Raw genomic sequence first — 13,905 nt, 5'->3', positions numbered from 1 at the left:
TGGAGGTGTTATTACAATTCTAAATGTCCAGCATTTTAGAGTCTGGCTGGTTTATACACATACAAACTGTTTTCCAACATGCTGCCATCCAAAAAAATTCAGTATTTCACGTGTTAAAAGCTTAACTAATGGTTAGTATCATACACGGTTTAACAAGGCATCAAATATTTATATTGCAGCACTTTGTGAACCAGTGTGCTACATGTTAAATTTAATTAACATTACTGTTAATAAAGTAGTACAGAGTTAAATGTTAATATATGATCCCTTAACCCTTTTCAAAGTGGTTCTTTCAGGTTTTACGTCCTTCCACGTGTATCATTTTGCCTTGCAGTGTGTGGAATAGCAGTAGATGGTATTTTTTGCTATATAGAATTAGGTGATGGTAAAAGATGGTAGTTTTACATAGCTTTTATTAGATTTCCTTTCAAAATATCTGAACTTACATAGAAAAGTCAAAATATTTCTTCACTGGACTGCTTTAGATGTCTTGGCAATCTGCAGTAGTTACTCAGGCCATTAAGAGGTGTCGGGTATCTTTTGTTACCACAGCAGTATGTGATGTGGAAGCAGTAAAAATGTGATGTAGAGGTTAGAATTCATGCTGAAGGTTATGGATGCAGAAAATGTAAATGTAGTCTGAAGTTCATGTGTCCGTATATATATTTTCTGATGTAAAGAATTATATTTTGCTAGCACTTCCATTTGCTTTTTAATTAAAATCTCTTGCTATACTTTGAAGTTGCAAGCTTTTAAAAATTCTGTGGCATTTTTAGATGTAAATTCTGTTATGATGTCTCCTCATAGACTGGATCTTAGTGTCAGATGTTAACAATTGTAATACCTGTTACAGCTACCATTTTTTTTTCCAGTTTACACTTTTAATTAAATGCATTCCTTTTACAGTGTTAGGCTTTCAGAATGCTGAAAGCTAAGATTTCAAACAGCCTGCTGCTTATCAACTGCCTTTTTTTTTTAAAGTCCTTTCTTAGTGTGACAGGTAGTGTTGCAGAAAGGCTTGACATTACGATATTTGAAACACTAATTACTGCTTTGGTCATTCAGCAGAAAACCTCAAGGCTTTTTGTAAATATTCATTAAATACTGCTCTATTGTTTTCCTTTTATTAATGGGCAGAGAGAGGCATCTGTATATTTGAAAAGTTTTACTGCTATGTCTGCGATGTAAAACTCAATTAGCGGAAACAGTTTATACTGTTCTTTAAAATCAGGTATGCTGGCAAAAAGATTTTTCTAGTATAGTTACCTGTTTTGGAGCTGTCTTCAATACAACTATTCTGACAAAAGAAGCATTTTGTGTACATGTCCTCCTTCCTGCACTCCCAGTACAGCTCTATGACAAAGTATTTTAAGTATAGTTCAGATGTAAAGTATATTCAGTAAAGTATGAAGCAGAGTGCTAAACAAAAAGAGGAAATTATAACCAAGTAGTTTATATACCAGTCAATTTTAAAGTAAGTTTGGGGTTGGTTTTTTTGTTTTGTTTTTTTTAACCAGAGGTGATAAACTATGTATATCTGTTGGTAAAGGCTTGTTTTATACTGCAGGAGGATCTAATTGCATACTAATACGTAGCTGTGTGGGAAGAGAAAAATGCTGTAACTCTCAAAGCTTGCATCAGTTAAATTAGAAAGCAAACAGAGATACCATTATTAATGCACAATTGTACAAGGAATGCTTCTATTCTGTGAAGCAGGAAACACAGAAAGGCCTAATCTTACACTCTTCTCTTTTGGCAGAAAAAGGATGTGATGTTGCATTTCTTTACATACGAGTAAACTGTTCGAGTACCTGCCCAGTATGTTGAGATTTGGGTTCAAATCCTTCTACTGGTTGGAGGAACACGAAACCCTCATCTGTCCATTCCCAAAGGGAATGGCTTAACTCTCAGGCCGCTGGGTGTTTGGGTGTGAGGTGCTTCCAGACACCAGCCAGTTTCATTTTGAAGAGTAAGATTCCCTGAAAAGGAGCAAGTTTGGTATATAGCCCAGGGAGTGGCTGGCAAGAAGTATGATCAAGTACAGATTGATGGTATGAACCCAGGTCTCCTTGTTACAGGCAGTGTTGAAAGAGCAGATGAAAGTGAAAGGGATGTTGTTGTTGGTTGGTTGGGGTTTTTTTATTCCTAGCATAGTGTGATATTCTGGAGACTTGAATCTCTTGTGTTTCTCTTTAAGATTATCTTGGCTGACTTGGCCAGTTCCTACTTGTGTGGTTATTAACACTTTTCATTGTGGAGCGGAGCTTGGTTCCTTATCTGTGGGTTGTGGAGTCTAGTTAGTGGCGTGGCATTTAGATTCTTTCATGGATCTGCTTTCTTATAAGATGCCAAATAATCAGATACAAAAATGTAATTGTTTCAACATACCTATAATTATTATCTTATTACTAAAAAATTACCTCAGTGCCTTCTGTTTCGTGATTTGCCTGATGCATCATGCGTCTCTTCTGGTTGGCCATAATTGTCTTCTAAAATAAAAATGAGTAAAAAATAGTTAATGTGATTTTATGTTAACGTTTTTAGTAATTGATTTTGCCTCTAGTCTTTCATTTTCTAAATTTCTTGCCTAGGATTAGGGACAAGGCTTGATACTTGATACATATGACAGTGCAGCTCGTGGTTGTTAATCATAAATTTTAGTATCTGAATTTGCTGTACTTTATCAGCATAGAAAATAAACTACTCCTCTCCTGCAAAGATCTAACGAAAGAATAGATGATGTAATAGATGGAAGTTGTTGGAAAAGATAATTCTTAAAAAAAGTAAGACAGAAACCAAACCATAAGTTTCATTCTTGCCTTGTATCAGGATTCATTTTCTGGGGAAACTGTTGGAATGTCATACTTGGTCATTTGGCCATAACGGATGATTTGGAAGGCTCTCGAATGTTTGTGTGTGTTTGTTTTTTTTTTTTTAAAGTAGTTCAGAACCAGAAGCAATTTGTGGTAAGGATGTATTAAAAGTGATAGGACAGTTAAATGGTCCTTTACAAAAGGCATTGGGAGTACTCAATTGTGATAATAGTCACAAATAAAAGTCAGTATGTTAGCATCTAAAGCACATAGCTGTGTATGTGCATCAGCTGTAATATGAGTGTTCAGTGTGAATTGACTTATTTTCATAGTGTGAAGTTGTTCAGGGTTATCTCCAAGCTCCTTAGAAAGTCAAATGCAGGAAAACTAAAACCCTTCGTTAACTGGGAAGTGCCAGTGCAACCTCAGCAGCTGCTCTTTGACCTGGTGCTGGGAGGTGCCTGTATGCATTCAGAGTCTATTTCCAAGGATAAGTGTGTATTTTAAAAGTCAGGAAGGAGAGGCTGGAAAAGAAGTATTTATTTAGGTACCAGTAGTGTTAAGTGGCATTCTGAGTACAAATGTGTGAGATCAAAGGAGGACAATGTATACTAATGCCTGAAAGAGTTAGTTCTTATGTATCAACAGCAGTCTTTATAATATACTGTTGAAATGTGTGAGCTACTGTTAGCAGTATGATGTCATAGGAGTGACTTGTGTTTAATGAGGTGTATACAAAAGAGTAATGTAACTTTAAAAGTTCACTTTGTTCAAGGCTGAAGGCAGGTAAACTATAACAGGTATGATGTCTTGGTAGAAATGCTATTGAGAGAAATGTCTTCACTGTTGATGTTTCCTGTGACCTGTCAATTTCCCTGGAGCCAAATCTTTATCTTGGTTTGGGTGGCAGGGAGATAGCAGTCAGCTCTCATCTGAATATTCAAATTTAAACCCAAGTGTTCTTTTAACTGGGATGATCTTTGCAGTTAAGGTCAGTGAAGGCAGTATGCTTCAGTAATGCCTTCTGCTAATCACTTCTGTTTAGAAGCTGGTCTTCATTGTGGCAGAGGAGAAATGTAGAGTGGGAAACATGTTTTTCTGCATGGTGGTTGTGGTACCAAGTTAAATTTTTCAGCACACCATGACAACTTTTTCTTTAGAATTTGATACCTCTATGCATAAAGCTAAGGCTTGACCTTAATATTGGATCATGCAGTGTTCCTGCAGTGTCATGGTTGAGAACTTATGGTTGCCCTTGTTTGTCTTGTTTTATCAAACTGTGATTCACTTGTCAGCTACTGTTAATGAAATGAGATAGATTAATCATGGATTAAAGCAGTGCACCTTGGCTAAGATAATTAAAGTTGTTTTTGTAGAAAAACTGTGTTACAGATAACTGCATTGCATGCTATAGAAATTAACTGCATGTCTTGTATTGGTTAAGAGAATGTGTTGCTAATGCCTGTGGTATGTCCTATTTTTCTAAATATTTTCTCATCTCTGAAGGGAAAGCTCATGCTTTCAGTTAAGCATTGAGGTTTCAAACCGATAAGTTTTGGTTTGTATTATATTTATGTATTTCCTTGTTTCCAGAGAGCAAATCTCTTCTTCCCAATGTCTGAAAGGGCATATGATGTCAGCAGACAAACTTAGTCCTGTGTTAGTGGGAGAATATAACATGAGTGGACATCACATGCTTTCTGCAGAATCAGTTCCTGTAGGATCAAGCGGTGATGGAATTGCTTAGTGCCACTATGCAGTGGCATTTACATTTTGTTTGAACGGTATTAGAAGTTCTCAAATGTTAGGAGAGAGAGTTGAAATGGAACTGGATATATGTATTTAAAGACGGTGATTTTTGTTGTAGGATAATTAAAATCAACAGAGTACAAGCTCTTACCATTTCATTTTTTTCCAGCAATCAGGATGTGTTCTAAATTAGCAACCTAATTAATTACTTACAAGGAGGAATTAGCACAGTGTCTTAAAGTGAGGTAAAAGCTGATCAGCTCAGCATTGTCTTGTTGGGCTGACTGACTAAATGACTTATGAGCCCAGCACTATTGGTTTTGAGTAATGGAATAGTCTGTTTCAATTTTTTTGTTGTTTTTAAGAGTATAAACAGCATTAAAAATGATTGTGAGCCTAAATTCTTGTTATATCTGGGGACTTCTACTGAATTATCAATTAATTTAGTTCTTGCCTGTTTGTAGAATACTTACTTAGTGTGTGTTGTGATCTCCTCTCAAAACTTCAGCTGTTATCATCAACCACTTCCTGACAAAGTGTGTTGCATCAAGCTGATACGATGAGGGCTAGCTAGAACTCTGAAGAGGCAAGTTACTTGGCTTCAGTGGAAAGAGGAGGAAAGTGGCAATCTGAGGATTCTACAGTCAGGTGGACATTTTTCTACCTTTCAGCCTACTTAAATTTCTTGTTTGTTCATTGGCTCATCAAGCAAGATATAAAGCTGAAAGTGTGTCCCAAGGAAAGCTAGGAATCAAAAAAGTAAATGTCACTTGTCCTTCCTCCCAAAAGAAAAAATTCTGAGGATGGTTTTAAGATGACAGAACAGCAAAAAGCTATTCAAGACTAGTTATTTTGATGTCTTGTAGGTCATTACTTTCTTTAAGCTTTTGCCAATTTTCAAGTAAGAAGTCAGAATGAAGTGCAACGAAGAGCTATTTCTTCTTGACTGAAAAAGAGAACACTGCATCTATTTCCGTGATGTTTTGAAGCAGCAGTTAGGAGTTATGTCAGATTATTGCTTATGAAGTAACTTTTAGATTAAACTATTTCTTTTTAATTTTAAGACTATAAGCCTATTGCTATTGGGAGTAGTCATATGGTCAATTTTGAATAGTCATGATATTTCTTTTCCCTTGGATCTTTCCTGATTTAGTAGGAACTTGTTACATTTTTGCCGCTGCTTTTTTTGGCAACTTTCCTGTTGCTCGTTTTCTCGCATTCTTTCCTTCTGCAACCTTCAAACATGAATCTTTCTCAGTCTCCTCTCTCTAAATAGAGAAGATGGACAGTATTGGGAAGGAAACAGAGGTTCTCTGTGTTGAATGTTCACACCATTGCTATATATTAAGTCTTACGACCTTTTGCTTTTTCTTTCTTTGTGTCTTAAGGTTGGATTGGCTTGTAAAACTACCTATACTTCACATTTCTTTCTTTTTGCAGTACTGTCCTGGTTCTGCTTTAGATCTTATGGTGCTTGTGTTCTTTTACCTTTTATTACAGCTTTGATATATTCAAAGATACCCCTTCTATTTCAGTGGCAATTTTTTCTGCAATAAGAGTGAAGTTCAACAGGAATAGCTTTTTATGGGACATGATGATGACTATCATCTAGTACTGTGCAGAGTAGTTCAGTGCCAGGAGCTCAAGAAATAATTCTTAGCAACTGTATGGTGGGATGTCTGTGAAGTGTAATAAAATTGGACCAGACTCCTGGTTTCTGTAGAACTGTGGAGAAAGTTATCTTTATCCATAGTGTCTGTTCACTGTGCTTTGTAGTGTGAATGGCAGCCAGGAAGCCAACAAAATGCTAAACATATCAGGAAAGGCATTAAGATGACAGAAGACATCATACTGCAGCTATGCAAAACCCTGCTGTCTTCATTCTTATGTACAGTTCAGGTCTCTGCATTTAAAGGAAGTACACAGCAGAATTTAAAAAAAAAAAAAAGAAGGAAAAAGGCAACTAACACAATCAGGGATGGAGCCTTACAAGAAGAGACTTTCTCAGAAAGACTGGAACCCTTTAGTTGGAATGGGATGTGATGGAGGTTTTAGAAAAAAAAAATCCATGGAAGCTGTGGATCTTATAAATGCAGGATGCAGTTGATTAAAATGGTAGGTTTATAGCAGATAAAATCTGGTATTTCACATACTGGATGGTGAACTACTGACTTACTGCCATAGGAGTTTGTGGAGGCAACAGATACCAGCGTGTTCAAAAAAGGGGTTATACAGATTCCAAGAGAGCAGATACATTTAATGGTTCGTAGTTGAATAGTCAGAGATGTATGATCTAATGTTTTGGCAATGCTCGGTTAATGGTTGGACTCAATGATCTTAAAGGTGTTTTCCAACCTAAATGATTCAATGATTCTGTAACAATTGAAATTCTGGATGCACAGGTTATCCCTAAACAGTGTGTGTGGTTGCCACTGTCACATGGAGAGTTAGTTCTGAGCTTGATGGACCATTGACCTGACTCATTAGGGCAGGGGTCCTCAAACTACAGCCCACGGGCTGGATACGGGCCTCCAGGGTCCTCAGTCTGGCCCCGGTATTTACAGACACACACACACACCCCGTTGGGGGGGGGGGGACGACGACCAAGCAGCCGCAGGTGACTGCCTGCCACTTCATCCACGTGCCAGCCCCTGTTTAAAAAGTTTGAGGATCCCTGCATTAGGGGCATTTCTATAGTGTTATCCTAAAGAGCCAAAAACAGTGGTTTGCACCTTACTGAAATTTGTTCTGTAAAAATATGGTAATTACCTCAATCAGATACTGTGCTAGACTGGGCTACAAGCATGTAACAAGCTGGGGTTTTTTGAGGTTTCTTTTAAAAAGGGGGAACTGTACAGTTGAAAAATCTCAGCAAGAGATTAATGAAATAATGTAACAATACAATAATAATACAATAATAATACAATAACTGTGAACTCCTCTCTACAAAAAAGTAGTATTTGGTCTCATTTGAGATTCCATGTTGATGGCTTAGTTTTGATCAGTGGACAATGTGCAAAGCTAGATAGGGCCCTCTGCATGATGTTGAACTTGAAATTTGTATGACATACTTGTTTGGAAAAGCAGAGGAATCTTAGAAGCTTAAAAACCTCATTAAAAGGTGGATGGGAGGGGACAATTTACAGAAGTTAATAGTTAGGCTTATTTTGAAGCCTTGAGTGTGGTTTCCATGGCTGGTTGTTCTTCATATAAGGTTTATAAATTGTGTATGTATTTAATCCTAATGAAAAATACTAGGGTGATAACTGCACAGTACAAATTTCAAGAATTTTACTTGTCAGGTTGTATAACATCTGAAATAACACTTAGGTAGTAATGAAGTATTCTGTAATTGCATATATGTTTTTTAAATTTAACGACTTCAGTTCCAAACTTGAATTTACATAATACTTTGTCCCCTATGCCAGTTTATGACTTCTGTTGGTGAGAACTTCATACAGCTTCTCCTTCTGTCAATATTTTTGAAGTCTTTTCTATACAAATATTTAATGAATGCAGTGCATAGCTAAGTGGCTAGGCAGTAAATCTAGGCTAGTTTGTGTTCCCTTTTAAGTGCACGCTCTTGTCAAGTCTTAGAAAGATATTTAATGCTGCTCTTTGGTGTGTTAGTGCTCCTTATAACTTCTGTAGTTGAGACTTCATGTGATAATTAAAATTCCATGCGAAACTTCAGTTCCTGATTTCTTAAAGTGATATGAAATTGAGTATTCAGCTGTTAAGGTACATAACATGACTAATCAGTGCCTGTTAATTACAAACTGTTTAACAGTTCACATTGTGCTTCTGACACCTTTTGGTGAGAGTGTGTTTTTTATTCTTGGATGGGTTTATGGCAAATGGCACATTAATTCTGGCTGCTTCAGAAGAATTTTAGATTGCAGCTATAGCTCTGGGAAACTTCTCAGATTTGGTGATCTCATTTTTTTTACCTTTCCCTACTCAGCTCCTCTGCTCTAGTTCATCATTTGCAGAATTAGCAAAGTGCTTGTTTCTCAGTCATTACAGCTCATAGTGTAATATCTGACACAAACTAAGATCCTAGTTTTAGCACTGAAGTGGCTGAGGTGTCAGCACATGCTCCTCTGCCAACTCTGCTTTTGGGATCAGTGACTTCTGATGGGAGCAGAGTCTATAGCTGAGGATAGTAACTTAATCTGCTACAACAAGATTTGCTAGAGCTTGTCTATCAACATCTTTAAGCTTGCTGTCCTTTCAGCTCAGTCTCTTATGGAGCCTTATTTTATACTTTATTTGAAAAAACAACACAAGGACAAATAATTTATTATCTCTTTGCACCAAATTTCATGTCTGACTTCTGACCTGTACTTCAAGAAATCCATAAACAATCAAGCATATTATTGGTGACCATTACACCATTGCAGGTATCAAGGATTCATATATCATTATATTAGTATACTCTTACAGGTATATTTGTGAAAATTTTTATTTAGCAGGTAGAATTTGTACTGGCTTTGGTTTCTGGACTTCCAGTGTAGAACCATCCAAAAATGCACTGCGTCAATTCAATATACACAAAACAGAGGGTGTGCAGAACCAAAAGAAAAACAGAGACATTACCCAAAGAAAGACTGAAATACTGCGCATGGGAGCTATTTGCTTAAAGTTTAGAGGAGTAAGGAATAGGAGGAATAAGAAAGCATTAGAAATACATTTATGGGTTTAGCTTGTTAGAACTTGAAGTTCTTTAATAAATACCCCTTGTGTTTGTATTCAGAATTCCAGAACTGGTCTTGAAAGAATATAGGTGCATACTTGGGATGATTTGAGTTAGTGGAGTGTTAAGATATTCATAAATCTTACTGGCATCAAATAATAGTTTCTGATTTCAATACTTAATTTGTTAGGTGATTTATTTTTTTTTTTCTGGAACTCAGCCAACATTCAGATTAAAAATATGCTAAATATCTCGAAATAGTTATATCTTCTCATAATAATGAATATATCTTTTCAAAGTAACAAAAAGGTTATGGATGCTGATTCTGTTGGATGTTCTTCTCTAGATAAATCTGAGTAAATGGTTTTCTAATACAAAATGTCAGCTGGCTTCAGGTTGAAAACAAATCCCAGATTGGTAAGTATCTTCAACTGATTGGTGAATTGGAAAAGGGCATGTGAAGCTTTTGGTTCAAGTTCCAGAAGCCCTGGAAGTGGTGGATGAAATCTGACCATCTGTGGGATACCTAAAACTTCCCAAACTGTGGGAGAACTAAACTTTCCTAGTTTTGCTCTATTATTTCTGCTTTGCAAATATAAGTTTTGTTATTACAGGCATGGTAGCATTGGTAGTGCTGGAACAAAATTCTTTGCCTGCATTGCTGAGATGATTTGCAGTCACTGGGGACTAGAGAACTAAACTCTGTTCAGATGGTTTCTGTAAATTGAGTGGGATAAAACTGTTTTATTGTACAGTGTTTCTCGTAAACAGGTGTGTCAGAAGGATGGAATGGTTGCTTTGATTATTAAAGTAAATTTCTGCAGCTTTAAAGCAAAAATTGTAGACTTAACTTGGAAAATTGAATGTATTATTGGAAGTATTTGGGTTCCTGGGTGATTAGTCTGTTGTTTCCAGTAACAGTTACTAAAGGCTGCTGCATTGATTATTTTCAAATGGTTTTAAGGTATAACCTGACATAAATTCAATTGTAATAATTGTTTGAAGTGACAAAACAGAAATAATAGACCATGGATAATCTATATCCCGAAATTTTTCTGTTTCCTAAGTAGATGATTGTAAAAAGTAATGATAAAATTTAGAAACTGTCAAGACTCAGAAAAGCAGATATACCTGCTTTGATTTGTCTCACTAACACAATTGGTTGATTTGGCACTAAATATTAAACCCATTGATCAAAATTGCCAGTTGATTGCTCTGAGTAATTGGCATGTGAACAGTGTTGCAGCTCTTGTTCAGTATTTTTCTGATGTTATTTGAAAAAGTGACTGTTGGTTTACATGTTTAGGATTTAGGTTCCAGCAAAATGGTAAAGTTGTTGTAGGATTCCTAGCTTGTTCAGGAAAAGTATCTGGGCTTTTTGCTTGGGTTTGGTGTTTTTTTTTTCCCCCCACTACTACTAACTGAAGAAATCTCAGTATTAAATAGGTTCTTGCCCTCAAGGACCATGTTCTCACTCTGCAGAATTACAAAGCATAATCTTGAAACCTTGGGTTTTTTCCTAGCATCACACAGAGTGCATGTAATGAGTGTTCAGAGGGGTGGTAGAAAAGAAAGGAAAGGAAAAGGAAAAGAAAGTAATATGCAGAGATGCTAATGAAAAACCTCTCTCTGAGGTATTGGTACAGTCATCAGAGGAGCTGCTTTCAAGTAAGATGCCAGTGCTGTTATTCACAGTGTACCTGCTGGGTTAGAAGTTGGGCTAACCTGTCAGGCTTTTATAAACTGTAGAAATAATTTTAGAAATCCTGTTTCATATTTCTAGAGACCTCTTGATCTCTAGTCTGAAAGGAATTCTGAGCCATGAAGACTTGGTTTTGTACATCTGACAAATGGAAAATATAGAATGGCAGCATCTGCTGTTACTTTTTGAACTTTCTTACTGTGACAAAACTCTTCCCAAAACTGATATGACTGGCCTAGTATGGGACATTTCAATTCCCAGTTAAAATTCTGTATTAATAGTGTTTTCAGTCTACCCAACTGCCTGAAAGACTGTTTTAAATGGCTTCATAATTGGACTATATGGTATCTGTAGGAACAACAGTTGTGTGTTCTAATGAGTAAAAGAATTTAAGGTTGATGCCAAGGGACCGTAGCCTACCACCTGGCCAGGAACCTGCAGAGCCATACTGTGGGATGTACTGGAGTGTCAGGCAGGGAGCAATCTGTTTTTAGAGAGCCCTGTTCTCTTTACTCATGATTAAAATGCAGGTGTCTGAGCTAGTAAGTCATCAAGAACTTGGAGAGCCTAGTTAGCCGAGCACAAACAGAAATTAAATTCAACATGGTTTATCAATTTCAGGCCACTGTCAGTTGTGCCAGACCCAGGGACTTTACAGTGTCACTTGATCTTAGTCCTCTTAAACTCATATCTGCAGGCTTTGTCATTGCGCAGTTTCCCAGTCTCTTGCTGCTCACTGGGAATGTTGACTAAGTATTTTTATTGCAGGTTTAAAATGTAGTTTGTTTCAACTGTTATAGTGAGTGGTGAAAATTGTTTTTAATTGACCTGTGGTCATGCCAGACCTCCTGATTATACTTACTCAGTCCTGTGGTGAAAAAAAATTACTGGTTGGAAAAAAACCCTGAGACAGTCTGAGGTCCTGACATCCCTCCCCTTGAGCTGGGGAGTTGAGGAAGCCTGAAGCATTGTCCTAACAAAATTATTTAGCTGCTATAGATGTGTAATGGCTTGATTAAAATTATATCCTTGTATTTGGGTGTCTTTTTTTAGTTTACGCAGCTGTTTGGATCTTTTTGTGCACTGCCCTTAATACAATCTTGAAGTAATGACTTTTGTAAGCAAACCAGGTTTTTGCTCTAACTTTTGTTGAATAACCTGTTGTTTAATTAAAAAAGCATGATCTAACTTCTGTAGGCTGTTGCTTAACTGTACATCTGTTTATTTCCTTTGTTTCACGTGTAAGCCTTGTTATGTCTCTCTAATTGACATTACAGATCTTTAGGCCTTTCTGGCTCTTTTAAGAAAAGGAGTAAAACCTATTCTGGCTGAAAGTGTGCATTGTTTTATTTGCTTAAGAAAAAGCTGAAGCTCCCTAATGTCTATAAATCATGTTGATCGATTTATCTTCATAGAGACTAGTCCCATTTTCAGAAGAAAGCATCAAGTGTTTTCCTCATAGTGTGACCTAATATATTTGAAAAAATGCCATTGACAAATAATTTAAAATAGTCTGCAACAATTCAGGTAGACATGAAGACAATACTGCTTAAATAGTAGTCTTATTTGCATTGGGAGGCATTATTGGATTGCATTGTAATGGATTCTATAATTCTTATTTTTGCCAGAGCCCAGAAGCTCCCACTTGTAGGTGGGACCCAAAAATCCTAATCCTAGTCCTAAATCCGTGTTTGCAAAGTTATTCTGAAATTGAGAAAGCAGGTAGCATTCACTGCCATCTTGATTTTTATCTGACATGCAAGGTAAGCATGTATCTTAATCTCTTTCTTTTACCTTGAGGTACTTCTCTATTCCTGAATCATTTGTTGCTGATCACACAGCACCTTTCTGGAGTGGTTTTGGATTTTATGTGTTCTTAGACTTAAACACTAGCACATGGAATTTTGTTGTGCGCATTTTGTCTGATTTTTTTTTTGGTTTTTAGGTATAAACTGGCTCTTCTATACCCACTAAGAGTTGGTAACAATTCAGCTTTTAAAAATCTGTAACTCATCAAAAAATCGCAGTTGGTTTGGTGATGAAGAGAGACCATTGTTTTATGGGCAGATGGTCTTATTAGAGCAGTTTGCTACTGAGAATGGGAGGCATCTTTCTGCTGGTTTTTCTGCCATATTATCCCACTATGCTGGCTCTTGGAGAGCTCTAGCGATGGCAAAGCCAGTGTAAAGGAAGTGAGGAAAGGGGTTTGGAGTAAGGTGAAGGATGTCTCCATCTTACAGAATCATATTCTAAGCTCAAGTGGGAAAACTGGTAGGAAGAAGTAGAGATTGTTCTGAAACATGGATATATGTATGTTGAGGCATTGGGTGGTATGTATTGTTGCATCCTGAAATTGCAGCTGTGTTGCTCCAGTGCATTGTGAGAATTTGCTGCTGTGCAATCTTGAAAAAGTATGTTTAGGAAAATTGGTTTCCCATTTCAGCTTGTCAAGTCTCTTTAAAATTGCTAGGCAAGAAAAGGACCAAGTATTTTCAAGCTTTGTAGTGCAAAAGCACGGACATGGAGTAACTAGAGTTCTTGCTGCTTGTCAGATGCTACAGATGTGTATGCTTAGGGTCTGGATGAAGTTTCTCAGCTGAAATCCCTTCTGTAAAACCTGACTTTTTCATAGGGTTACTGCACTGAACACACAAGTGTTATGCTGTTATTACAGCTCTGGTGCTTTGCAGTGATATTTGAAGGTTTTTCTCTGCCAACTTTGCAGCTTTTTCCTGTTGCTTACAAGGTGGATGCACCAGACTAGATTGTTATAATTTCTGTATAGATAGTCTTTTCAGTTTAATTTTCATCACATTTCTTACACCTGATTCAGAGAAAATAGTTTCTTTTGTCCCACCCCTGTGTCACACAGAGGAAATGGTTTAGCTCTTCCAGTGGACAACAGCTTTCACTCTTTACTGTTAAAATTTGGCTGATCCCTTTGA

The 13,905-nt window shown here is 36.8% G+C and overlaps 1 protein-coding gene across 3 annotated transcripts in view; it reads left to right on the top strand.

Moving 5' to 3' along the window:
• PALS1 (protein associated with LIN7 1, MAGUK family member) overlaps nucleotides 1-13,905 on the top strand; it is a 59,638-nt gene that overhangs the window by 1,492 nt on the left and 44,241 nt on the right. Inside the window, exon 3 of one of the 3 annotated variants that reach the window (XM_040600790.1) lies at nucleotides 12,589-12,723. The exons of the other annotated variants lie outside the window; for them this stretch is intronic. The gene's annotated coding sequence lies outside the window, so the exon portion shown is untranslated. The remainder of the gene's footprint in view (nucleotides 1-12,588; nucleotides 12,724-13,905) is intronic. 3 annotated transcript variants of the gene reach the window in all.

This window comes from Falco naumanni, chromosome 7, assembly GCF_017639655.2.
Source record: "Falco naumanni isolate bFalNau1 chromosome 7, bFalNau1.pat, whole genome shotgun sequence".
Lineage (NCBI taxonomy): Eukaryota > Metazoa > Chordata > Aves > Falconiformes > Falconidae > Falco > Falco naumanni.
This window is presented reverse-complemented; position numbering and strand designations above follow the sequence as displayed.